General features: G+C 42.1%; 1 protein-coding gene across 21 annotated transcripts in view; it reads right to left on the bottom strand.

Annotated features, from left to right (window-relative positions):
• Plcb4 (phospholipase C, beta 4) overlaps positions 1-27,326 on the bottom strand; it is a 369,409-nt gene that overhangs the window by 188,828 nt on the left and 153,255 nt on the right. For 12 of the 21 annotated variants that reach the window (XM_063283132.1, XM_006235085.5, XM_063283134.1 and 9 more), the window contains one exon: positions 26,436-26,493. The exons of 2 other annotated variants lie outside the window; for them this stretch is intronic. The gene's annotated coding sequence lies outside the window, so the exon portion shown is untranslated. Of the gene's footprint in view, positions 1-21,542; positions 21,619-26,435; positions 26,494-27,326 lie in introns of all 21 variants that reach the window. 7 more of the 21 variants (XM_063283129.1, XM_063283131.1, XM_039104323.2 and 4 more) reach the window with 1 other exon arrangement.

Below are 27,326 nucleotides of genomic sequence, written 5' to 3'. Positions count from 1 at the left end.
GAGTCAAGAGGACTTATACGGCTTAGAAGACAGAAAAACAAAAAAGTCAGCACATGAATACTGGATATGTTTCACATGGGCTCTGATCACATATACATGTGTTCACACACACACTGTAGGTGTTCATGAGTACACACATACACAGTAATGGATCAAGACACAAAATGCAGGGGTCAAGCAGACACTCGTCTTATTTTCATAATAGGCAGAGCTCAGACATCAGAAACCCTTTCTGCAAACCAGTGTCTGAAGAATCAGCACGTTAAGTGTACTTGGCCCAGGCATGATGTTCTGTGAAGCAGTGATTTACATGACACAACAATCAACCCTGTTTCCTTCTAATAAAGCAAAAGGAAACAGAACAGTTTGGGTTTTAAACTTCACTACAGGTCACGTGGTAAAGGCTCGTTTCTGAGCCCATGCGTATTGGAAGGTGCTTGAACTATTAAAGGGGTGGGAGGCCCACTTCCGTTTTCCATTTCATGAGGGATGCATAAACCGTCAACAATAGGGTCAGCCACTCACACACTGAAACCGCTAAAGCCACAGGCCAAAATAAATCTTGTCTTTCTGCAAGCTTATTGTCTGGTTATTGGGGCAGGAAGCTGACAAACACAGAGTTAGTATTCTTGGTAAATTCTAGTAGCAGGATCTAGAGGGTGCCTTCTTGAGCTGCTTCCTTCTTTTCATTAAGCCCAGGAGAATGAGATCAAAGTATAAGGTCTGGAAGAGGGTCATGGGTCCCCGGAGCGCCTGCACCCTCAGGACCTCCAGATGTCACTTAGCCTAGAGGTACTTCTAAAGTAAGCTTTGCAGGCCCCCTGAGCCTGGGATTTAGAGGACTGAAGTGGTCTATAAATGAACTAAGGTGAGGAATAAAATTGTATCTTTGACTAATCTGCCTTGAAAGTTTAGGGTTTCTATAAGTTTGGGCACAAGCATCAAATAAATCACAGTAGTCCTAAAACAAGCTGGGGTTCCGTCAGTCACACTAACCACCGATCTGTTAAAGTCACACGATGGCTATTGTAGTGTCTTGTCCTGCTACCTGGAAATGCTAAGAGCCAACTTTTGGAGCTGGTTTTCAAGATAATTTCTCTGGTAATTCTATTACTTCCTATATCATGTGCTAATAAGTATTACTCTATGAAAGATCCACAGGTCTCTCCAAAACTCAGTGACTCCATAGACAAAAGTGTCCAATCCTCTCTCAAGTCACAGGAGTCAATTCACCTAACAGAGTTCAAATTCAATCAGATGAGTGAGAGGCTCCAAAGACAAGCAAGGTAGTAGCAATATTTCAACTTTCTACCTTACACCTTCAAGCACCAGGATAGACGATGCAGAAGACAAGACGCACGAGCCAGCCTCACATGAGAAACGGCAACAGCAGTGGCAGCCAACTGTTCTAGAACAATTTTATCCCAGAGACCTTAAGTGCCATCTTAAAGATGTCTGGCTGGGGTGACTTGACGTGAGTTATTTGGAAGATGGGTCTGGGAGAGAAGTTGATACGCTTGCTGCAAGGAGACTAAGGTCATCACCAGATCACTATAACAATCTCAACATGACACACAGTAGGCCCACTAGAGGTAAATGTAGAGAGACAAAAGGAATGGCCATCCAGGACATACAGCCATGTTGCCTCATGCAATGGCTCCATCTGATAGAATTAAACCAGAACAACTTAATGTAAACCTGCATTACTTGATTTAAAAAGTGTTTTCCACAGTGGCAAACAGCACAGAGAATGTCTGTATAAGAGGATGACTACAAGACTTTATTATCTGTCCCCATGGTCATACCTGCATTAAGTCCCTGGGGCTACCACAATAAACTAGCATGAACTGGCTGACTTCAAACAAACAAACAAACAAACCGACCCTGATTCTCCTGCAGTTCTGAAGGCCAGATGTCCCAAATCAAGGCAGTAACTGCCAGTCCCTCTCTACAGAGGGAGAACCCACTCCTTGCCTCTCCAGCTTTTGTCCTTAGAGACATTCCTTGTCTTGAGGTCACATCAGTCCAATCTCTATTTTCATCACCGCACTGCCTTGCTCTCTTCCCTGGGTGCCCCTGAAACTCCCTCTACCTCTCCTTATATGGATAGAGAAGACTTACTTAGCCCCCCAAAAGTTATTAATGCTAAAAATCCTTCATTTAATTACATGATCTGTCAACATAACACCTCTTGAGGCATAGTTCCTCCAGTCAAGAAATGAAATCTATCTCCTTATCCATGATGGGGAATAACTCTGGGACTTGCTTTAGCTGATATAATGCAGAAGAGGTGATCTTGTTCCAATTCCTAGCCTTTGCCACATGGCTTGTTCCAAGAGTTCACTTCTTTTGGCTGAAGAGATGGATCGGTGGTTAAGAGGACTTGTTCAAGAGGACCTGAGTTGCACTCCCAGCAGGCACATGGTAGTTCACAACCTTCTGTAACCCTAGTCCCTGAGGATCCAACCCTTTTCTGGCCTTCATAGGTACTGTATATATGTGGTATAAATATATACATTCAGGAAGATATTCGTGCATATAAATAAGAAATAAATAAATGAAAAAAAATAAACGAGCCCTCTTACTATTTCCTTGTCCCTCTTAAAATCCTGCCTCTATCATATGAATAGGCCTGGAATAGAATGGCATTCTGCAGGAAGAGAGAAATCTAGGCCTGTCACCCCACCTACAGCCTATACAAAGCCTCAGGTTTGAAGGAGGTGGCTGTCTCAGATGAAGCAAATACTAGCAAAGGTACTATCTGACATGCAGAGAGACAGAGGGATCAGTCTGGCCTCTGAACTTCACAACTCCCCAGAACCCTCACAAACTAATGAAGAACAATGGACGCGTCTTGTCCAAGTCCGCGGACAGAGGTACTGCAGTACATTTCTCTTCCTGGAAGAAAAATAACAATCATTGCTACTTGCTGCCAGCTTTACGGCGCTGCTAGACTGAGCACATGGTATGAGAATTCAGAATGGAGCTTCACTTGAAAGTTAAATGTTTCAGTGACATGACAAGAATTTACTTCAACAGTCACTTTATTAATTACCACATAAATTCAAAAGGTTCTGAACAGGCTTATTGCATGGGGTTGCAATAGAACGTAGTCACACACTCTGCACTGTATATGGCCGGGATTAGCTCCTCTTCAGTGTGCCAAAAGATCATTTCATTTTCATCTTCAAGATTTAAAAGTACCTGATCTCAATGGGATTCCTAGCTGTGATTAAACCTGTTGTAAGATTATAATTTTTCCATGACTATTTCCTTACTAGCAGAACGAAATGGACTTGGAGTTCAAGTTTCTTGAAAATATTTTGGAAATGTCATTTTGTTCTCCGTGACATTATATGGCATTCTTTTATAGCATTTTAATTGAATTCAATTTGCAATGGGAAATGAATACAATTCTCTTGGGGGTTTCAGGAAAATGTGGGAAAGTTCATCTCAGAAGAGAAAAGGGAGATCCAGAACTAGAGTCAGTGGTAGAACAGAGCAACACCCCTGCAAGATCAAGCTAACACCTTAAGATGAAAGGTCACAGACAGAGACATGGGCATGATTGCTCACAAGGGACAATTCTTCATCCATAGGACAATGAACTGCCACTCGACACCAGTTTTCAGCTATAACAACCTCAAAGTGCACAAGACACACAGATTTCAGTCCCTAACAAGATAATAATACTTCAGAGTATGTCTCTGTTCTCATATTTCACATAAATAAACTCAACTAAACCTCACAAGAACATATGAGATAATTATTAATAAGAACTTTAATTTCATGGATGAGAAAAATTAAGGAGCAAACCAATCTACAATCACACAATTAGGAATGGCATAGCTAGACTCTGAGCCCACGGACTGCCACTCCAAAGCATCTTTTTCAGACCTCTGCTTTATTTCCTGAAAGCCAAGCTCCAGACTCGAAAGACTGTGGACTTTTTTTAATGCAAATATTACACATCCAAATAGTCTTGGCAATCTGAAGAGGCCTTGGGAATTATCCCCGCCAACCTCCCACTGACCAAAGTCCCTCTCAGCTGGTCAGGCACCAGGCACTGGTGGCCAAGTTGCATTCCAATCACATGAGGCTCCTGAACACATCTGAAGGAACTTCGAGAATCACAAAACTTGCTCAGAAGTCCCACAAGTTACTTTTTGGCCTGAAGCCTTGCCTTGTCGTAAGAGACATGTCTTTTCAGATAGTCTGAGCGGCCCTAAAACATGGCTCAGCAGCATTCCCCTTAAATAAAAAGTTCTAACTCATGTACTCCCCCATGTACTCCTCTCTGGGGTCATCAAGTCAAATTTTAACCTTTCTTTCTAGAATTTCTCTCCCCTAAAGACTTAGATTGTTCTTTGAATTGTCTATAATTTTTTGACATCTCTCACTAGGGCCATGTTAAAAAAAATTCATGACAGTTAAATTTCACTTTCAGATCAACAAATACATAAAATTATAGAAAGTAAATGTGCCGTTTAAAAAAAACTGTTTAAGTTTGTCAAAACTCACACAATTCTAATTCAGATCTCAAAATGCTACATGCATCAGAATTACAGGGAGACTGCTAGATTCCAGCCTCAGAGTTCTGCTCCATGGGGCCTAATGGAGGTAGGGGTACTTGAGTACATTGTAGTAGGCCCTGCAGATGCTACTCCTATGAGGACCTACTCTGGCTGCCTTACTCAGACACAGCATGAGGAAAAATAGCCAGACTCATTTCGAAAAGCCAGTCACACTGGTTATACCCATCAACCAGCAGATAAGACCTGTTTTCACTGAACACTTAAGTTCCGTTACCTTAGGAAAAGCCTGGACTTCAGGAGAATCACATGGACTGGTGCTCTTGAAGATCAGGTGGATTATCGACTTCAAACAAATTTGTCATGTGACCCACAACTCACCTGTTTTATTTCTGAGAGACCTTGTCTCTGATTCTTGAGAAGGAGCTTGGAGAAGAATTCTACCCCAAGGACAGGTCCTTAAACTTGCATCTACTCAATAATGGTAATTATTGTTTTAACCTCTGAATTGACTTCAACCTGCAACCTGCTACATGAGTCTGCCACGTTCCTCAAGCACAAAAGTGTATGAAAAGCATGGGGCATATCTACTGCCTTCAGCTAGCAGCCTCCCTTGTCCTCTCCCCTATACCTAGCTCTCTTCCCATTCAGACATACTTGGGTCATCAGGGCCTTTGCATGTTTCTATCCCTTCTCTTGCAACCTTGTTCCTACGCCATGAAGAAGTTCAGCAGAACTCGATAAAACAGGAGAGACAACATGGAACAGGGCTGAGTCATCTCAGGCTGGCCAATCCCCTACTGATGCTCTAGCTGACTGCAAGTGCACACGGAAGCACAAATGAGCAGGGCCAAAGGCAGCAGAAAAGCTTGGCTGACCCAGAAATTTCTGAACAAAACCAAGGGTTTATAGTTACAAGCCAGGGCTCCAGACTCTAAATCTACACTGAAGATGGTATAGTGCCACCATGGCCGTAGATGATTTAGTCCTGGCATGACAGTCCTGTATAGCTCAACTCTGATCTACTGTCAGGGTGGAACCCATAGGCCTCATTCCTACCAAGCCTCTCTCTCTAGGGAAAGAGCTAACTCATTTGAGGCTCCTCCTCCAGGCTTTGCCCTTGGCCCATGGCCACCATTTCTGAGGCTACTCTAGGCATCTGTTGACTCATCCCCCCACACCCCTGTCTTGAACAACTGTGTGCTCTGTTGATCCACACTAATCGAGTGCTTTTGCTTCCTTTTCTTTCATGCATGGCCAATTTTGTTTCCCATTTTGCTTTTGCTTCAGTGGTTTGGAAGGTATTAAAGGCTTTTGAGTTATCTGTGTGGTGTTACTGTTTGCAAGGAGAAAAATAAACACATGATTGACAGAAACCATGTCAACTCCAGCTTCCCTGACAGCAGGAAATGCAAAGGATACACATGCAGGCAAGATGAGCAGGCAGAGGGAAAGGTGGCGGCTTTTACTGCAGCCAAAAGTCATTTCGGTATCAAGAAAGTCAGGCAAGTGTCATTCAAGGAAATATCACCCTTGTAGTGAAATAATAAGTCTAAAACCAGGAGGAATTTCTTAATTTTTCATTTACATGCTATTTTTCTGTTTCACAGAAAACTGTATGTGCCTGAGTAGTTCTCAATATTTCTTTTACAAGCTATTCTCTTTCCTTCTACAATCAGAAGAGAAGGGAAATAGAGGATGACTTCTGGCTGTTTCAGGGCATTTCTGTGCATGTAACAATGCTCAGTCACCAAAAGGGGTAACAAAAATGATGTGTATGGGTCCATCAGAGCAGACAGTAACAGAAGAAGATGATGGGCAGGCTTGTTGAATAGAATTCATACTTTTGCTTTCCTGTGACACTCTTAGCACTCTGTGAGGACCTCAACAAAACAGAAGTACAATTAATTAGTAAAAGAGGTGACCGGACATGTAAAAGAAGAGAAAGTGTCAAGGGCAAGCAAGAATAGAAGACAAAGACAGAAAATCAGGAGTGATGAATGTTACAGAGCAGTCAAGGCAAGAAACACAGTAAACCAGGAACTGGTTGCAGTAGATGGCCCTGGCTTGGGGCTGGCAACGGAACAAGAATGAGCTTAGAGAGAGTGTGGAATACTCCATTATGCTTATTAGACAGCAAATGTGCAAAAGCTGGGGTAATAAAGCTGTGTGCACTAGGCATGCCTGGGCTCAATTCCCTGAATTTTCAGATACCACACAGAATAAAAGGGCCAGCCAGATAGGAAGGGAGCAGAGAACACCAGTATCCTAAAGGGTACCTTTTGGGTTTTACATAACAATATAACTGTCAAGTACACCGAACACACAGCACCAAAGCACATCTTTGGGGACACTTCCTGGCAAGTTCCGACGTTTTTTCCAAGAGCATAGTCACAGTTGGTCCTCTGAACTATATCCCCAAGACGCTGAGACAACAGACATTGTTAATCTCCCTGGTTTATTATCATTAGATCACAGTTTTTTTGTTTTTAAGTGCAGAGTCTCACTGTATAGATCTGGCTTGCCTGGAACTCACTATGAAGGGGTAAATGTTCATGAAATATTCATTCATTAAATAGCTCCACAATCTACCTGGTCAGTATTAGAAGGAATATAGAACCCAAATTATAGCAATGACTGCCAGAAAATTTCCAAATGGAAATGTTTGCAGAGACCATTTACCTACAAGGATTAGCACAGGGGGGCAGGAATCAGTGCATATTATTATGCCTGCGTTGCTGTTTTCTTTTTAAAATGATGTGCACATAAAACTCTTATTTAGAAAATAAAAATGTTTCCTGTCAAAGGTCTACTCGACACGGGTGAACAAGTTAGCTCTCCAGAGGTACAACAGGACACATTGTAAGATGAATCATAAACTCTTTTAAATATAATCTGCCTTTGAGTGGCACCATTTATAGCGTGGAAAATGGACTAAAAGGTTCAGTGATGAGAAACTACTAACAATTTCCTCTTTCCTTTTATGCCCTGGAAAATCACAGTTACAGGGAATGTGCTCTGAAAACCAGTCAAGACAGCAGCTACCCGGGGCTGCTGCCACTGCCTGGTGACACGACCATCTGTGGAAAGAACAAGTGTGGCAAGGTCTGGTTTCGGAATCAAAGGACATGCTATTCCCCAGGCTCCTGCTTGGCAGTGCACTGGCACACTAAGAGATGTGCACACAGAGGGACAACTCTGCCCAAGCCCAGCAGCCTACATCAGCCAACACAGACAGCTCAGGCTGAGAGCAAAGCGCACTTTTACCTGGAGGAACCATCCTCCTGTGCTCTGAGCTGTTTGCCTACACTGAAGGGGACAGCAAACAATTCCATGCTTGGATTTAAAGCAGAATAAGCCACTGGTATACCCATAGACGATTTCTTGTTCTTAGACCCTTCTACCATTCTCATCTCCACTCACCGCAGCATTTCCCTGCTTACCCAGCTACTCTAAACTGTGGCCTGGGGTACACTTGGCACCCCTAACTGTGTCTAAGGTCATCACTGTCTAGCACAGTCCCAGGTACTATTCTAGTCTCCCAAACAACATTGTTGTTGAAAGATATTCACAAACCTTGGCTCTCATGCTACTGAATTCCTAATGAAAAACTTGCCCATTGCTGTCTACCACAGAATGTCAATACATGTTTTCCAAGAATAGCTAAACCATCTATTGCTTATTATTAAAACAAAGCTAAGCATGATGACTCAAACCTAGAAATCTAACACTTAAGAGTTTGAGGCAGGAGGACTGCCACAAGTGCGAGGCTAGCCTGACCTAATGGAGTCAGACCCAGTTTCAAACCTTCAAAACAAAGACACAGACACAGACATACACATACCATAAGAGGAAAAACAATTTTGAAAATCTCGTATAGAATCACTTTGGGGGAAATTTCATGAAATTTACCTAAACTCGTCAATATTCAAACAAATTCTTGGCCATTTCACTATCTTCATCTTCAGACTTTATAGACTTTCGGACAACTTTTCTTGGTTTTTAATTATGAATTTGCATTACATAATTCAGTGTGATATAGAAGTTGGAGGATGACATATTCTGTCTTAGATTTATGTTTATAGATGACAATATCTGGCAGAATATTTTATACAATTTATGAATTAAACAGATTCACAGCTGCTGAGGTTAACCACATGAGACCTGCACAAGATCAAAGCACTCAGTATTCTAGCCTGGAAAGGAAATGACAAGTGTGTCTTCCCTGAACTAAGAGCTGTGGACATCTGAGGACTCCAGGAGAAGGGAGAGCCAGTTTTGTTGAAGGGTGAAGCTATTGTGCTCCAGAGAGGGTCTCAGATTCATGAGGATAGGGACAGTACAAACTAGAGTTGACGGGTTATTAAATTAAAAAGAAAGAAAAGAGGATAAGGAGTTAAGTTTAGACATTGTGGTGAATATGATCAAAATATACTATATGGAATTCTCAAAGAATACAAAGAGCTATTGAAAAGTATGTGTCCAATAAGCATTTGATGGGTAAACAGACGCAGGTCTAGAAGTGCTGATCTGAATTGGGACTTCTTTTCTCACCCTACATGAAAGAAACATGTGCAGGCAACCACTGAGAATTCTCAGTATGTCTAAGAGCACAAAACTGGACTACCCCAGATATGTATATCTTCATATATACATATATACATACATACATACATACATACATGCATGCATACATTGTACATACTTACATACCACCATGTGTGTTATCAATAATTTGAAAGACCTGGTTAAAGATGCAGAAGTGACCCTTAGCATTTAACCTCTAGAATACATGAGCATGTGGGTTTTGACATGACTGTGACCATTTGAATATAAACATATACATCTTGAACATGGCAGGATACGTAGTTATATAGTACAGAAACATACAAAAACTAGATTTTTTTCATTTCTTCTGAATGTAAGTTATACTGTAATAAAGAAAACACTGAGGAAAAGTGAGTTAAAGTCTAGTGCAGAAATGTTCATGTTTTAAAAATCCTACTTAGTCATTTTTTCTTTCTGTCTCTCTCAAGAGATGTTGTGATGATCTCTATTTGGAGGCATAGTAAATGTATCATTAAAATGAGAGTTAGGGAACGTACTAGAATCAAAAATGACCTTTGGAGTTGGAAACACAGGGGATGATATATCACAGCACCCGTCTGCATGCTATTGGAAAAAAACATACTTGCTTATGTGAAAGAAATTATCGAACTCTTTGGTTTTGTTCTAGACACACTCTTCTGCAAAATCATGAAACCTAAAAGAACCTTGAAAAGAATGAGCATTCAGTCATTAATCTCATGAATTCCCATAGAAACCCCCATTGACTGTTCCTCCTTGTCTGAAATAAGCGCTTCCTCCACAAATTCCAAATGCTTCCAGGAAAGTCCTGCCTAGGTGTTCAGATGCATAGGCAAGAGAACACTGAGTCAGTATCTGATCCCTACATCAGAAAGACCATGTCTGCTCAAGATGCACAAAAGGAAGGTTAAACAACACCTCAGGGATTCAAGCCTGAGTGCACAGCTCATCCCAGAACTCTAGGTATAAATACATATACTCAGATTCATTTTAAAAATACAAAAGCAGAGACAAAACATAAAGAGAACAGCCTAGATATAAGACATGGAACCTGTGACTGCCCAAGCCAGTGTTCTAGAACCTTCAGCTCCCTGTAGGGATAACAAAGTCACTCATGCTGGAAGTGTCTTCCTTGCTTTGGGAGGGAGAAAATAACAGGAACAATTTCAGGCCTAAGGTATCATATGACTACAGATCACCTTAATGTTCTTTGTTTTGTCTGAGCTAGTATGTCTGCTCACCCATACATCATGCACACTGGAAGAAGCTGTAGCTTAAAAATTCAAGCGATAGATTATGGTTTGTGAAATGCACCACTAATTTGAAGACTATGGATCCCTTGGGAAGCCATGCCTTACTAACAGAAGTGGGTCACTGGTTGTGGACACATGGCTATAACGCAGCTCTTAACTCCCCCTATTTCTGTCTCCTACTCTGTCACCAAACAGAGTCTCATATGACCTTGCATTCCCACCATGTAGACTTGCTGTGACTTTCCCACCATGATAGAAATGAGACACAATGAAACCATAAGCCCAATTAATTCTCCTCTCTTAACTTGTTTCTGTCTGCTATCTTGTCAGAGCAATCTGAAATGAAAGGGATTTAATACACACTATTGGAAGGGGCAGTAACCAAAGAACTCATAAAGTAGATCATAGGGTTCTGGGAAGGTCCCGTTTCTTTAAAAGGTTACCCAAGAGCATTTACTCCCTGAAAAATATACTAAGCTGTTTAGTCTTAATTTGTGCAGTTCTCAAAATGTGTATTAAATACACTTCAATAAAGAGATTTTTACATACAAACTAATTAACAGAGAAGCCAAGGCATCCAGGCAACAGAAACATTTGGCCTGGAAACACAGAGGCAATTCTAGCCTGTAAAATTGTCCTTTGAATTCTATTGGGAAGGTAAGTTAATAACAGGATCCAAGCTGCTCATGAAAAATGCCAAAAGCAGCGAATATGGGTTTAAATTTCATTCTTCCTCGAGAAGAATATGTTCAGGAAGTGAATCTTGCCTAAGCCTTTCTTGCTCAATTCCTGATGTAAACCAGCTGATATTTGCAAAGGGTGTTTATGAGATTACTTGTCCAACATCCCATCTCTGTATCTCAGAGCTCTCCTAACCGAGGCTAAGCGGGCCATGGTTCCCCATAGGATTTGAGGATCCATGTTACGTCATGCGCCGTCCTCCATGGGATTTTGGAAAGCAGCTCATCTTTCTAAATTTGCATGACACAATATGCATTTATCAGCTGCCGGAAATTAGGTTTCCTATTGAATAGACAAGTAGGGTCTAGAGAAGTAGTTCACATAATGTGCAACCACAGGAAGCTCAGATAGCATCGGATGTTTCTTTAATAGGATAAATTTATCACAAGATGCACAACCCAAAGACAGACAAGGGCAAGCCTGAGGCTGGTGACTTCAGCCACTATTCTATTCCCCAAACGCTGACACGCACACACGTGCCCATGTGCATTTGCCTGATGCTGTCTTAACCAGCAACTGGACTCCTTTGAAACTACCTTTGAGTCCTGGAGTGAGGGTGCATGCCTTAAATCCCAGCACTTTGGAGGCAGAGGCAGGTGAACCTGAGTTTGAGGCCAGCCTGGTTTACCGAGCAAGTTTCAGGATGGCCAGGGCTACACAGAGAAACCCTGATTCAAAAAACAAAACACGAACAAACAAACCAAACAACAACAACAACAAAAAGTCAATTTGAGCATCTTCCCCTGCCCAACCACCATTATCTTCTATAATTAATTGGCAAATTTTCCTTACTTAAAAGGCTTGGGATCAGACATATTTCAGAATTCAAATTCTTATTTAGGAATATTTGCACATCCATAAGATATGCTACGATAACTAAGCCTAAACATGCAGCTGATTTATCTCTCATATAAACCGAGTGCACATAGCCTGAGTGTGAGCGTGTATGATGTAATTGGGTGCCGACGTTCTGATTGCAATCTCTCACATGAGGCCAGGTCTGGAATTTCCCAATTACATCATGGCTGTGCTTGAAAAGTTTTAGGTTTTGGCCCTTTTCAGATTTTAGGTTTCTGTATTAAGTGTGCTAACCCTGTACTAACCCCAGGCCCAACTGTGCCGATTCTCACTTGAGACCAGTTGCTCTTTCACTGTGCTCTAGGAACCACAGCCCTTCTTCCCCTGTCTCAGCTGCCCTGTCCACATAGTTACTCTTCCTTTCCCTGCCTCATTCTTTCCATCATGACCAATTGCTAATTCTGTACATGTGGGCTTTGGGTTGTTTTTTTTTTCAGGAGGGGGACATGTTAACTGATTGCCTACAGCCACTGAATTAATCTAAGCTAGAGAAAATCTCACAGCCACATGGGCAAGCAAGCCTTTATTCCTTACCACAACCTAAAATGAACATTTAAACATGGTCCACAAATCCACCTTCATTCATTAGTCCATTTCCCAAAATGGCTTCAACTCCCCCGTCTGTTCCCTGTGTCCTTGTGAATAACAGCATTGCCTCTAAACCTCCTCTTTAGAAAGTCAACAGGCACAGACTAGAGTTCTTCACCTTTCTTTTCTCTCAGACTACACTGACTAGAATTCCTTTTTCTTGTCAGGAACAACGTGGCTTTCCTGTTGTGAGACACAAGGGCTGCCTTTTTTCTCTGCCAGCCAATGGGCAGTTGACCCAGTGAACTGCTCTCTTCTCCAGGAAACCTTCTTTGGAGACAGTGATTCTGTTTTCCTAGCTTTTTTCCATCTCCATTAGTCACTTGTCCTCAACCCTGACCTCCTTGTCTTCAAGTGACCTTTCCCTGTGTATTTTCCCTTGCTAGGTGATTACATGTGGCCCCAAAGCATTAAATATCATCTCTATTTCCATTACCCATATCTCCATCCCAGGCTCTCATGTATCCAACTGCTCCTGGTCCCAGACCCAATTGTTTACTTGACATTTCCGCTTGCATACTTAACAAATGCATTAAGCTTCTGAGCTAATGCAGAGTCTCTATTTGCCCTCTAGGCTCCCCAGTCCCCACACATTTCTCAGCCACTGCTCACTTTCATGCCTCCGAGCCATCCCGATGCCTCTTTTGCCATTATCTTTCCTGTTCCATTTATTCGCTGATTTCAAGTTAGTTAAAAAATCCTGACTCAATTCTTTCCATTCTCACTGACAACAGCTTCCTAACTGGATTTTCTGTTTCCACTCCTTCTTCAGTTCTAAACTCACAATTAGTTTACTACTGCAAGGGTAAGGGACTAAAATAAAAAGTTGACCATGTCCATCAAGAGAGTATTTGTTCTTAAAATAAACAAACAAGGAACATCAACAATAAAAAATAGTTCTTACCCAAATCTAGCAGGGAACACGAGGTTGGCTACTGCCCAACTTAGACCTCATCAGCCTTGTGCTCCCCGTGTCCCTTCCTCTGGTACTATGATCACACGAAGATGTCCATGTCTACTTATGACCGTTGTGCATGCCATTCCCTCTGTAGAAAATTCCGCCTACCATTCTTTCATTCTTGGCTTTTTGTCATGTTGGGTTCAGCTTAAAAGTAACCTTCATAGGACAATTGTGTCTGCCTCCAAGTGCAAATTAATCCCCTATGAATGCCGCACTACCCCGTCACCCCAAATGTGTGCTTAGGGCCTTGCCAGGTACAGGGTGAACATACAAAACGCATTTACCAAATGGATGAATAAACAAGAGATACAAACATAAAGAGTAACCATTTATAAAACATTAATAGAGAGGAAAATCATTTTCTCTGGGTCAGTGTCATTAATATTAAGCCATTAAGAAGATGAAATCTGAGAGTCATTTCTGGATACTCAAAATAAAAGTAAACAGGTACATTTTATTCACTCTAAGTAGACTATAATTTGGCTAAGAAGTAAACCAAAATAAGCTTTCCATTTTAGCACCACCAGCCTCTGACAATATAATCACTGTCTCCTGCACTCAGAGGGCATAAGTGACATCTGGGAATTAACAAACTCTTTGATGCTCAAAGAAAAGGCATTGTTCTTACTAAGTTGCATGCAGCCTTGACAGCAAATAAGCACATGACAAGCCAATTTTCCTCTTGGATTGTTCTTTTAAACAACTGGAGAGCAAACAGTCCAATCTAAACTTTCAGACATGGAGCAGAGCAGATAGATAGTCCACACTACTAAAGGCAGCTTCTCTTTTCCTGTTCTTTCTTCCTTTTTAATGCAGTGAATTTTTTTTTAATTTAGAATGAGATTTTATCAAAAGTACAAAGTTGGGAAACTTTACAGATTATAAATCTCATGTTTACATATATGATATATATCATGCATATCATGTAACACATATATATCACATTTACATAGCACCATAAACATGTTTTAAATTACCTGCTGCCATACTCATATAATGCTTTTTTTTAATGCTCCCTTTTTCCTCCTGTCCTTATCCACAATGTCCCCTGCAGGGCTTGCTCCATACAAAAACAATCAGCTACTTTCTAAGCTGTTCTCTCCCAGAGTCAGATTTGCTTGGTTGAAATATATAATCTATGAACCACAACCTGACCCTGACAGCTAAACACTGCATCAAATGTGGGAAATGAACTATTAACTTTACCAGCTGCCACAACTATGGTGGCAAAATGCCTCATAGACAGAAAGAACTTCTGTGTTAAAGAATTCTCCAAAGTTGGTTTTAATGGAAAAGATGTGGCCTAACTGATGGGCCAAGTCTGCAGTACAATCAGCCCGAATGATTTCCATGGGTATTCTTGATTGCTGTTTCTAACACTGCATACTTATGAAGGAAAGAGGCCTCTTGAAATCTTCAGTATTTATCCATTGCCACCTCAAATCCCCTTCATTGTTCCTGGACACTTTGCACTGCCTGATATAAGGTCTTGTGAGAAGCCTAGATCATTCTTTCTTAATGGATGGACATCTCTATGTGCGGATTGTGTGTGTGTGTGTGTGTGTGTGTGTGTGTGTGTGTGTGTGTGTGTGTATCTCCATATCCTTGTTCATCAGTCCAATCCCTTCCCTTAGACACCCCTTACCACAACCTGATAAAGACACACACACTCTCTCTCTCTCTCTCTCTCTCTCTCTCTCTTTCTCTCTCTCTCTCTCTCTCTCTCTCTCATAAGGGGTGGGGAGACTAAGCCTTTTAAATGTGTGTTTGTGTGTGGAATATGCATATCTACATTTCCTGTGTGTGCCCATGTGAGCACAGATGTGGAGGCCAGCCCTTAACGTCAGGTGTCTTCTATTATCTTCCACTTGGGTTTTCAGTCAGGTCTCTTGACACATTCATAAAACACTGAATGCCTGACCAGCAAGCTGCATGGATTCTCTTCTCTCCACAGTTCCCAGACCCAGACCCAGACCCAAGGTACCAGGGGTAATCCTCTATTGCCAGCTTTACATTTATGGTGGGGACCCTAAGGCCCTCATGTACATCAGGCGCTCTACCCACTAAGCCAGCTTCCCAGCTCTCTAGGTGTTTCCTAACTACATTTCAGCAAGAGGCACAAACATCCCCACTGTCATAATGTCAGGGGTTACAGCAGCTTCCTCCAGTCTACCAGGAGCAGTTGCTCAGCCTCCATTATACGAGGACTTAAAGGAGCATCTGGAAATGCTTAAAGAGCAGTTAACTGGGTAAGTCACGGCTGCAAGTTCTTTAGAAAAGGAAAATCCCACATAGTCCTTACAATACTCAGAGGAACAAAGCAGAGGTTAAATATTCTGGAAACAAGTGTGACTCATCCTAGCAAATGATTCCAACAAAGCCAGCAGCCTTCTTCCTCGATCTGTCTTCCACAAGTCTAACTTTTTCCTGATTTAATGCCGGCACCACAGCTTGGTTTCACAGAACAGGGTTTTCAAATAGGATTTATGTAAGTGAAGATGACAATTACTATAGCTGGAACACACAGAGTCACAACAATATCTAGTTGTCATGGCGAAAGGGAAGGGGGTCCTTTTTTCCAAAAGGCTTCCAAAACAGCTCTTAGATTTCTATCATGCAGCTTGAAGCCAGCAGGAGTTGGTTTTGCTTCTCGAAGCGCTGACATAGATTTCATCAAGGTTTCTAGAGAGCACCCTATGTAAGGGAGTCTTATAGACTGCAGCATGCCTGTAATATCCCACAGGTGCCAGGAAACTGTAGGACAGCTGCTGCTGTCACCTGAGGTACAAAGCCATAGCTAAGAATCAGTACAGAACAAAACAATGACAGGGACAGAAGGAAGAACAAGCACAAGGAGTGAAGACAGCACTAGGGAAACATGTATCTGGGAGGTTCACATTTTCAGAATTCAAAACTACTAAAAAGACATAGTCATCAAAATGGTGTGGTACAGCCAAAGAATAGGAATACAAAACAACAGAACGCAATGGAGAGACCCATTGCTGCTAAGGCCAGTTAGCTCCTGACAGTGATGGAAAGATCAAGGAAGGCTACTCAACAAAGGCCCTGGGACTCGTCACTCCGAAGCAAATGAACGATGCTGGACTCTTAGTACCTCACATCCCATCCAATGGATCAGTGACCTAGATATACCACAACATACCAGTAAGTGGCCATTCCACATAGAAGGAAACAGAGGGGGCTGACAGTAAACTTTCATGAGCTTAAGATACTTACACGGCAACTGTACTTTAGCAGATCCAGAATATGACAGTGAAGAATCGATGAAAGAAAAGACAAACCTGAGCTTATAAAAATGAAAAACCTTTGTTCACCAAAATGATATTTTTGAAAACATGAACACGCAACCTGTGAAACAGAAGAAATGTTCTTCCAGTCACGTCTGCCAGTGACTGAACATCCAGAACCTCTACACCTAACTCAACAGCCAAAGGGCAAACAGACCAAGTAAAGGTAGACGGGGTGGAAATAGGACACTTGTCTAAGAAAGAAACACTCGGGCTGGAGAGATGGCTCAGTGGTTAAGAGCACTGACTGTTCTTCCAGAGATCCTGAGTTCAATTCCCAGCAAGCACATGGTGGCTCACAACCATCTGTAATGGGGGCTGATGCCCTCATCTGGTATGTCAGAAGACAGCTACAGTGTACTCATATAAATAAAATAAATAAATCTTTAAAAATGAAACAAACAAACAAACACTTGTCTAAGAAAAGCAAGAAGCAAGTGAAAGGATGAAGGGTGTGATTAGGCATGTGCGAATAAAGATGACAGACTAGGGCGGGGTGCTGGCCTACCATACACAATTGCACAGCTCAGTGTATGCCTGAAATCCGAAGACACAAGAAGGAAGGACAGAAGGATTAGAAATTCAAGGCCACCTGAGCCCTGAGCTACACGCTGAGTCTGAGGCTGGATGTGTTACAAAAGACCCTGCCTTTAAAATGAAAAGGGGAGAGGGGAAGAAATTACAACCATGATGGGGTACAGTTCATACATACTTGAATGGCTACACTTTCAAAAATAAAAGTTAAACATCTGTTGTCAAGGGCAGCAACTAGATTGGAAAACTCATGTCTACCGATAAAATTGTAAATTAGGCAGGTACTGTGAAAAAACACTCTATCACCTCAAACAGTTAAATGTTTACATTTAATTTCATCCCTGAGTAGATATTTTAAAGAACTGAAGACAGGGACCCATCTCTACAAGAGTCAAAAGATAGAACATACCATACCTATCAGAGCATACAAATGGTCGCACTCGTATCTTATGGATATTATCATATATATATATATATATATATATATATATATATATAGGAATGAAGATCACGTGATTGCAAGCATGTGAATGAAATCTAAACCACCATGTCTAGCAAAAGAAGGTAGGCACAAAAGGTTCCAAATTGCATGGTCCTAGTCATAGGTAATGTTCTAAGTGGGTAAATTCACATAGAAACAAAGCCAACTGTTTCTGCTCTGATGACACCTGACTCTCCAGACAAACCACAAAATATAAAAAGCAGGGCTGGAGAGATGGCTCAGCAGTTAAGAGCACTGGCTGCTCTTCCAGAGGTCATGAGTTCAATTCCCAGCAACCACATGGTGGCTCACAACCATCTGTAAAGAGATCCGATGCCCTCTTCTGGTGTGTCTGAAGACAGCTACAGTGTACTTATATATAATAAATGAATAAATCTTTAAAATATATATTTATATATATGATATATATGATGTATATATGAGATATATATGATATATATGATATATATGATATGTATGAGATATATATGATATGTATATATCTCAGCTGATGGTCCAGGTGTGGACATCCAAGGTCATTGGCGGTTTCTCTCTGGGGAGAGTTTATTTCTATGTGTTTCTGTCTATGGTTGCTGAGAAAGGATAGAAGGAAAGAACCAGGCCCTAGCAATTCAAAACCTAGCAGGGGTTTTCCTCAGGAGAGATGAAGGTATTTGGAAGTAGGCAGAGGTGGCAGACATGTAAAACTGTGAGCTGTTCAGATCGAAAGTTTTTACAATGTGAATTTCACGGAATTAAAAAGGAAGCAGAAAGAGGAAAAGATGAGGCAAAGCAGCCCAGGTTTTCCAGATGGACCGGCAGAAAGATCCCCATGGAAGGGTATGGCAGTGCTAAGTAATGCAGGAGGACACTCGGAGAGTAGGGGAGCACACGAAAAGAAGGTGGGCTAGAAACAGAGATGGTCTTGGTAACTAAAGAGGAGCGTCTGTGTGTAGCCTAAAGCACAGAAATGCTACTGTCCAGAGTCCCAGAAGGTAGAGCATCGTCACTGGTACAGAAAGGAGCGCCAAGGTGAGGAGAGCAGGTAACCCTTGCTCCTTAGGGCTATTTCTTTACAAATGCTTTACTTGAGCAGAAGAAAGGGTGGATAGCTACAGAGGAGGACAAAGGGAGGAGACTCATTAGAAATGAATCCTGAGCCTATGAGGTGGCCTAGTTTTATATCCACAACCAGAGGAGTGAAAAAAGAGGAAACAGAATGAACTCAGTGTGCACTCTACAGCGGGTCCTATGTGCATCGTCTCACACCAGTGCCACTGAAGATGCTGAAATGAGTGGTACTGTGCACAGCCTAACTGAAGTCCGCATTCACGACTCACATTCTTTAGCCAGTTCCCTACAGATTCTCTCCAGCCGACAGGTTTAATTAACATCACTAGTTTCTCAGTAAACTTATTTGCACTAGGAAAGTATGTTTGGGTTCTGGTTTTCCACAAGTTCAATAAGGACACGCTCACACGTCCAACTACAAAAAAAAACAAGTACTGGATCTCTCCAAAATCCAGAGAACTGTTATGAAATGCATTAGCGCTGCATGGATTTCCTATTTGCCACATGGCTGCTCTGGCCTAACTGAATCCTTACTGCAAAGTCGCAAGTTCTCTAGAAGGACCAGAAGATCATGTCGCATTGTCACAGGGAGTCACTGGAGTTGTCCTCCAACTGTTTCTCTCTGCTCTGATGACACCTGACTCTCTAGACAAGCCACAAAATATTCAGAGGAAGAAAGCAGCTGATGTTCCAGGTGTAGACGTCCAAGGTCACTGGTGGTTTCTCTCCGGGGAGAGTTTATTTCAGTCTGCAGTCCTGGGCAGGCTGCCTCTTCCCACCTGAGGACAGCAAAGACAGGGCATGTGCTGTTCTGTTAACTATAGGAAAGCAGGTGAGGGCTTTGTAAATGCACCAGTTTCTACCTGCTTAAGCATGTTCGTGACATGCTCTCCACAAAAAGAAAAGTAGTGGGTAAATTTTGTTGAATTTCATGTTTTTTTTTTATTTTATTCGTGGTGTGTGTGTGTGTGTGTGTGTGTGTGTGTGTGTGTACACATGCACTCACTAGAGAGTTAAGCATTATACAAGTGTTCTATCATTGAGCAACAGATCCATTCCCAGGTTTTATTTTATTTTTATGGTGCTAAAGATGGAGCCAAGAGCTTGTGCTTGCTAGGCAAATGCTCTACTACTGAACTACATTTTGTTAACTTTTCCTTATATTTTTTAGAGATCCAAAGACAGGTAATATTTCACCTATTGGTAAATACAGACTTCAGGGTAGAAAAGATGCTGGATATCCAATTTAAAATGGGCAAGTGTAAAATGGGTAACAGGACAAAGAATTGTTTCTTTGGAATAACGGGCTCTTCCTGGCAAGGTATCCCTACAAGAACCACTGAGCAGCCAGGTCCTAGTAACTTCCACACCAGCATCTCATGACCATTGGGTAGAAGCTGCATAAGAGGTCTATGAGCTGTATGTGCAGGAGCTAAAATTCTAAAGGGCTTTCCTGACTCTCCTTGTTTCTTCAAATCCTGAGAGGACTGGAATTTGAATAAATCACAAGGTGCACATAGTGTGTACTTGCTTACATGAGAGACAGAACAAGCTTAAGCCCGTGCTGCAGTATAAAACTGACATTTTGTTTTGAAATATACCCTTCTATATCCTGGTTAATGTTTCTCTTCCCAAGGTTTTATTTTAAAATAAATACAAGTTCTTCTGTAAACAGTTCATACATTCTTACAGTACACAGGTATAACATGTACCTGCCAACAAGAGTCTATGATTAACATTTTATCCTACCAGCTTTAATGAATATCTTGCCTTTCTTGCATTTTAGAAATAACAAGTTCCAGAGCAGAGGGCACTTTACTTAAAGGTTAATATAGTTGGCATTTTAATCATCTCTAGGGGACATGGTGACTTTGCGAAGGCGAGCGGAGGGAGCAAGCGAATGCCCACACTGTACCTAGTGTCACTCCCCATGGTGGGTGTGAAGATGACACTTCAGAGGACGGAAAGTCCTGTGAAACCAGAGAAACAGAAACTGACACAATGCTGACCATGGCCCCTGTCAGCAAAAAAGAATCATGTGAAGGTCACAGTCTACTTCCTGCCCTTTTCCCCTTCATCTAGTGAGTCTGGGATAGGTGGACGAGAAGAACCATCACAAGAACAAGAAGGAGCCTCAGTAGGAAGACAGGGGCAGAAGCCCAGCCACTGGCTAAAGTGAAGAATTCAGTCCTCTCAAGAAGACACGCATGGGTGATAAGCATATGTCCTTTCGGTAAGAGAAGTAAGGAGTGAGAAATTTGCTCTACCTTTCATTTTGCCATGGTTTCCAATTCCTCAACAAATCATGACAAGAAGGAAAAGATATGGGCTGTGTCCATGGCTTGGGAAGAGCTCTAAAGGTAGAAAGAACGGTAATGGAAGATGGAGGGACAGGGTTGGCCATTTAGGACGTAAGCAACTTGAGATTTTGTTAAGGACCACCTAGCCTAAGTTAATGGGCAACAGAGAAGGGGAGAGCTGCTGTGCAGAATTATGAGTCCTGGGAGAACGTGAGAGCATTCCCAGAGCATGACCAAAGAGGTAAGATGTGCACAGCAGTGCTTCAAAGGGCCCCTGATGGGAGCCATGAGGCATCAGGTCCAAGGCCAAGTCATAAAGTGACAGTACCTCTGTCTGCTGGAGAACTCAATCACCCCAGAGCTGAGTCAAACCGAATCCTGCAGTTGCTCATGAACAGACAACCCTAGAGGAAAAGAAATAGGCTGTGTTGCAACGGAGATTTCTCAGTCAGCCCATGGCTGCCCCAGCCTCTTCCACCAATGTCAGCAGCCAAGTGTACTGTATGAGATCCTGGGCACAACCAGGCCCTTCCCAAACTGTGGACCATGAAAAGGGAGGTATCAAAGAGGTAGTGACTACAGTTATTCCAAGCCCTCACATTTTGTTATAAAGCAATCGGTAACAGGATCAGAACCCAATAAATTCTGGGCTTTATGAACTAAAAAAGTCCCTGGAATTTGGTCACTCCTTAGCTATCCTGCATCATTGCAATGAAGATTGCTATTAAATATGTCTACCTACAAGTATGAAAATTCTTCTAGAACCTTCTACCTACCTAGATCACAAACATGTTTTCAGTCCCAAAACACTGTTAGTATTTTTGTTTGGATTTCTATATGCAACTCATATTCTACCAAAAATGAATCCTAGAATATCACCACTCCTGAAGGTTATTGGTAACGTTACACCTGCAAAATCCAGTTTTTTGTATCTCCAGCTCTTGCTTGGCAGGCTCAGTCAATGACTGACCCACTCTGGCTCAGCTCACTTCAGCTGGACAGCAGTGTTTCCTGACTCTTGTACTAAATGGGGTTCTGGGAGAGTCCCCAGCACTGGCAACCAGTTTTATTAAAAGTAGTAAAGCTTTTTACTACAGGTTTCTATGCCACTGTAGAGCTGTACTGTGCATAGTGTGCATAAACCCAAATCCTACTTTCTGAACTCTTAAAATGTTGCTATTCTGAGCTGAGATTGGTTATTTAAAAAAAAAAGTATTTAGGAAGATGGCTCAATTGATAAAGTGTTTGCTCTGAAAAGCTAAGAATCTGAGTTCAATCCCTAGAACCTACATAAAAATGTGGCCCTGGTGGAGTACATTTAGAATCCTCAACGATACGGAGGCCAAGACAGGTGGGACTCAGAGGATCTTAGTGGTCAGCCAGCCTGGCCTGCTCAGCAAACTCTCGGTTCAGTGAGAGATGCTGTCCCACAGAAAACATGGATAACATGATACCTAGGTTGCCCTCTGGGCTACACATGCATATACATAACAGTGTAGGTGCACTTGCATAAAAATGTACCTGTGTGTGAAAACATGCCACCACCCCTACACACACACACACATCCAATGTACAGTGGTTTTTTAAGAAGTATGACATCTGTACACTGATTGAATGTGCAATGATAAGGATTTCGTTATGTTACGCTGAATGTATCGCTCATCTCAATTTAACTTCCCATGTCAGTCATTCCGACCTTCAGCTCTGGCTGCTGTGCTCAGTTTCTTTTCCTTACTACAACTAGAACATTAAGCATTTTATACTGGCACGCACAGCTCACCTGGGCGGCACTGACCTCAGGGCTCAGGTGGACAAAAATAAACGTCAGTGTCATTTTAAAACTGAAGGTGCCCCAGGGGGAAGGGGGTGATGGAGGCGGTAAGATCCAACTCAAACTTGTTTCTGGAAAGAATGGCTTCCGATCACTAAAACCACATGGCATCTTTGTCTCTCTTTTCACAGCACCGAAGTCATGACTCACGGCAACAGTGATTTTAAGAATTTGAAATATTAAATTTTCCAAATTCTGATTGCTGCTAGCTGAAAAATATCTATGTGTCTTTCAACACTTCAATCATTTAAGGACTTGGGGATCTGAAGGGAGAGTACACTATATTCTCAAGGGAAGAAGATGAAACTCACATAGTTTCTGAAAGTGTGGAAGAGTGGAAGGGACGGAGAGTGTGACCAAAACGTTTTAAGTGGCATCTTCTTCCACCCCTGCAGCATCTTCTCCAGCAGTTGCAGACAGCAGGGGTGTGGCCTACGGCCAAAGGCTGATGGGGAAGGGAGACACCCAGCTCAGAGCCTCCAGAGAAGCAGCGTCTCCTGAGCACTGGGCTGAGGAACTCAAAGCTCCCACTCCACCTCCCTATCAGGCTGGACAGGCATCCGCCCCACCTCCTCTCGACAGTGTCGGCTGAGCAACCTGATTAAGAAATCCCTCTATAGACATCTCCGAGTTGCATATGCTGCTCTTGTCCTGATTTGCTTTTGATGTGGGGGGTCTTGCTATCTATCCCAGCCTGGTCTTGAACTCTTGCCATGGCATCCTCTTCCTCCTCCTCCTACCACAGCATCCCATGTTCATGTGCCGTCACACCCAGCCTCGGCTTATGAAGCCCGGCATGAATACTATGCTCTGAAAACTGTAAAACCATAGAATTTCATGACTGTTCTTGCTTCCCAGTGAATCATAGCAGCTTTAATATTCAAGAGTTTGGAATAAATACAGTCCTACCAGCTAATAAACTACCAGATTTTGCTCCTGAGGAAAATTTACACTACAATATAGATTTAAAAAATAATAGAGAAAAAAGGGCAAAGATGCCAATAGCCAAGGTAACGTGTGGGTTTCCCGTTCTGAAAGAAGTCAGGATAGCATAGAAAATTCAGTAAGGAAAGAGAAAGGAGGAAGGAAAAAGGAGGAAGATGGGGAGAAGACAGAGACATTGGTGAAACACATACATTCTATCTGCAATTAATATTTAATGAAAACAACTTAAAATAATACGAAAAAGAAACAATGTACCCAAATATTAGTTTTTCTCAAGAGCCATATTTTATTGTTTTTTCTGAACTAAAATCCCACAGGAAAATAGTTTTCCAAAGTTTGTTTCCTTTTTCCTAATTTGAAAACCATCTTTGGCTTGGTTAGATATGAATTTTTAACAACATAAAAATGAGGAAAACTTGCCTAAAATAATCATTGTGTTCACTGTGTAGTTTTTCTAATGTATACGGGATTTTTGTCTGCATGTTTATCTGTGCACCACTTGTAGGCCTGGTCCCTACAGTGATCAGAAGAGGGCTTCCGCTCCCACGGAACTGAAGTTACAGACAGTTGTGAGTGGAATTGGGGGTGCTGGGAATTGAACTCAGGATCCTTAGAAAGAGCAGTAGTCAGCATTCTTAACCACTGGGCAATCTCTCCGAGGCAAACTGTATCTACTTTTAATTTTGAAAATGTATTGACTAAGACTAGTAATAAGTTAAGTTCAATGCAGCGTAAATCAGCACAATTTAAAACACACCACCACGGGAACTAAAATGCACTGTGAATGTGTCATCGTAGACATGAAAGCGACTAAAAATCATTTGGACTCGTGTGCTGTCTGAAGCACTCGCTGTTGCCGCCAGAGGACCTAAAGCAAGATCCCAAAACAAAACCAGCAATGCTCGCTCACAGTCCAGGTCCTAGATGCTCTCTCCTGTGTGTTATACAAAGAACCGGATGTCACTCCATATTTTTTAAGGAATCAAAATTCATAGGATCTAACTATTGACTGGTGCTTAAGTGAGACCAGATGCTTTTATTTTTAGGAGTTCCTGGGGGAGGTGGGTAGGATGTGAAAGAACTCTCTTTGGACGTGACAGCAAGAGTAACACAAAGATATCAGCCAGAAACAGGTAGCCAAGTCCAGCCAGGCATACAGAGAAGGGGAAGGAAGGAGCCCCACAGGAGGCCTGCAGTTCTGACTAAGGCTTAAGGCCACCCAAGTCTCACCGAATGCCAGGACTTGTACCACGTGCCACCAAAGCATTTCTCCTTGAATTTAAAATACGTAACAAACCCCTCCTATGTTCTGGTGCTGCTGTGACCCTTGACACTAGTATCTACATTCATTCAATAGAGATGTCTTCATCAATAAAATATATTATAAATTTAGACAAAAAATGACCCATCTGAGGATAATGCCACTATGGGATAATCAAGTATGGGATAGTGGACAACCCAGAGGATATAATGAAAACAGGGCAGGAAGCAAATGATGTATCTATCTACACTGACTCAAAGTCTCTAAAATTACTCAGCATCCTGAACTGGACACTGCCTACGAAGACAAGCTTATGAGTCACCCTCCAAGAGGTGGTAAAATATAGTACACTGGACTATAAATAGTTAGGAACATACAATAATAAATCCACTTGATCTTATATCATTAAACACTGGTCATTTGAAAAGGGGTTGGGTTACGCAATTCTTCCCCTCATAGAGAGGCCGGAAGACAATCAGCCAGGGTCAGTGCCAGGAGGTAACGATGAGCCTTGCAAGGGGTGCAGTGTCTTGAAGAGTGATTGATATGAGAAGCCCTGTGCTCAGAGTGCAGCTATCATGGGGAGCAGGGAAGGCGCTGGTTCCTGGGAATCACTGACCAGCGGCTTCTTGCCTCTTAAAGGTAGAAAGGACAGACAGTGTAATCTTGTAGCAGCAATACTAAAACAGTAATCTGATGAAGGGATGAGAAGGTAGTGAGTCTCTCCTTTTTAGCTAGGATCTGGTGCTACCTTAAAGCACTGTGGAAGTAACACAAACCAGCCATACAGAGATAGTTCTGATTGATCACTTCGTGAAGGATTTATTAATGTTAAGCAGGCATGGAAGGAATTGACTGGCATCATTCCTGAAGGCAGCCGCCTCAAAATAAAGGTTTCTCACTGATGGGCAGAGCTGTACCTGTGCCTGTCTTAAACTTTTACAAAGCCTTTTGCTCGGTGACACCAAATTCTCTCTAAGGCCAGGCAGCATTGCCACAACCATCAAGAACACAGTGAGTGAAGGGCTAGTGGCCCGCCGAGTCAACAGTGGAACTAGTGAGATGACACCCAGAAAATCCCGAGGGATTCTGCTTGTCTCTCCACCACACCTAGGAAAATAGCCACGCACCACCTTTAATAGACACCGCATTCTTCCCCCAAGGTTTATAAAGTGGGTACTCACCAGATGGTTAGGTGCAGCAGCAAGGGAGGTCTAACTGATCGAATCCTGTGCACAGACCCTGCAAAGAAACCAGGAGCAGACAAGCAAAAGTCAGTGGGCACCATTGATTCTAGAATCTAGACTGTATCTCTTAAGGCACATCAGGAGGCAGGAGGATGTATTAAATTACTAAGGACACAAGAATTAGACAATAAAGATTACAAGTCTTCAAACTAAAGACATTTAGTGCTACATGTTACCTGGTTTACACATGCTCTACAACAGTACTAGCTCCCACCAAACACTTAACTTGGTAACTAAGTAGCAATTGAACAAAGCTATCTAAGATCTTCGGAAATAATTGGACAATCTTTCCCTGGTTAATAGGGACATGACCTTGGATGATCTGTAGCCTCAAGAACTCTTTCAAATGTCCTTAAATGAACTGTCACTTGAAGAAAGATTTCCAGGGAGGAAAGTGCGGAACAGAACACAGTCACAGTGGAATTATATTTATAGATTTACAGTGAATTGCAACTATAAACAAAGAAATGTCTTTCTCTTGTGTTTCCGTATTTTTCTTTAATAATAGGCTGTTTGCATCAAACCTGGGTTTGGTATTCAAGTTCTGGTCCGGCTAAGTTTAATATTAAGCCCTTTCCAATTCTTAGCAGAAAAAAAAGTACCAGGAGGTATCAGAAGTACATGGGAGTAAGAGGAAGCCCGTGGGCACATGGAGACCAGGTAGAGATAGGAAGACAGGTGATCCAGACCTGGAAAAATGGCATCTATGACAATCTGAATTTGATATCCAGACCATCCACTTCAGTGGATGAAGTGTTTAAAGCATGGCAGGAAGGGACAACCACAAGGGCTGTTTCAAGAAATAGAAAGCAGCAAACGTGAATCTAG

Source organism: Rattus norvegicus, chromosome 3, assembly GCF_036323735.1.
Source record: "Rattus norvegicus strain BN/NHsdMcwi chromosome 3, GRCr8, whole genome shotgun sequence".
Taxonomy (NCBI): domain Eukaryota; kingdom Metazoa; phylum Chordata; class Mammalia; order Rodentia; family Muridae; genus Rattus; species Rattus norvegicus.
The sequence above is the reverse complement of the archived record's forward strand: the minus strand, read 5'-3'. Positions and strand labels throughout refer to the sequence as shown.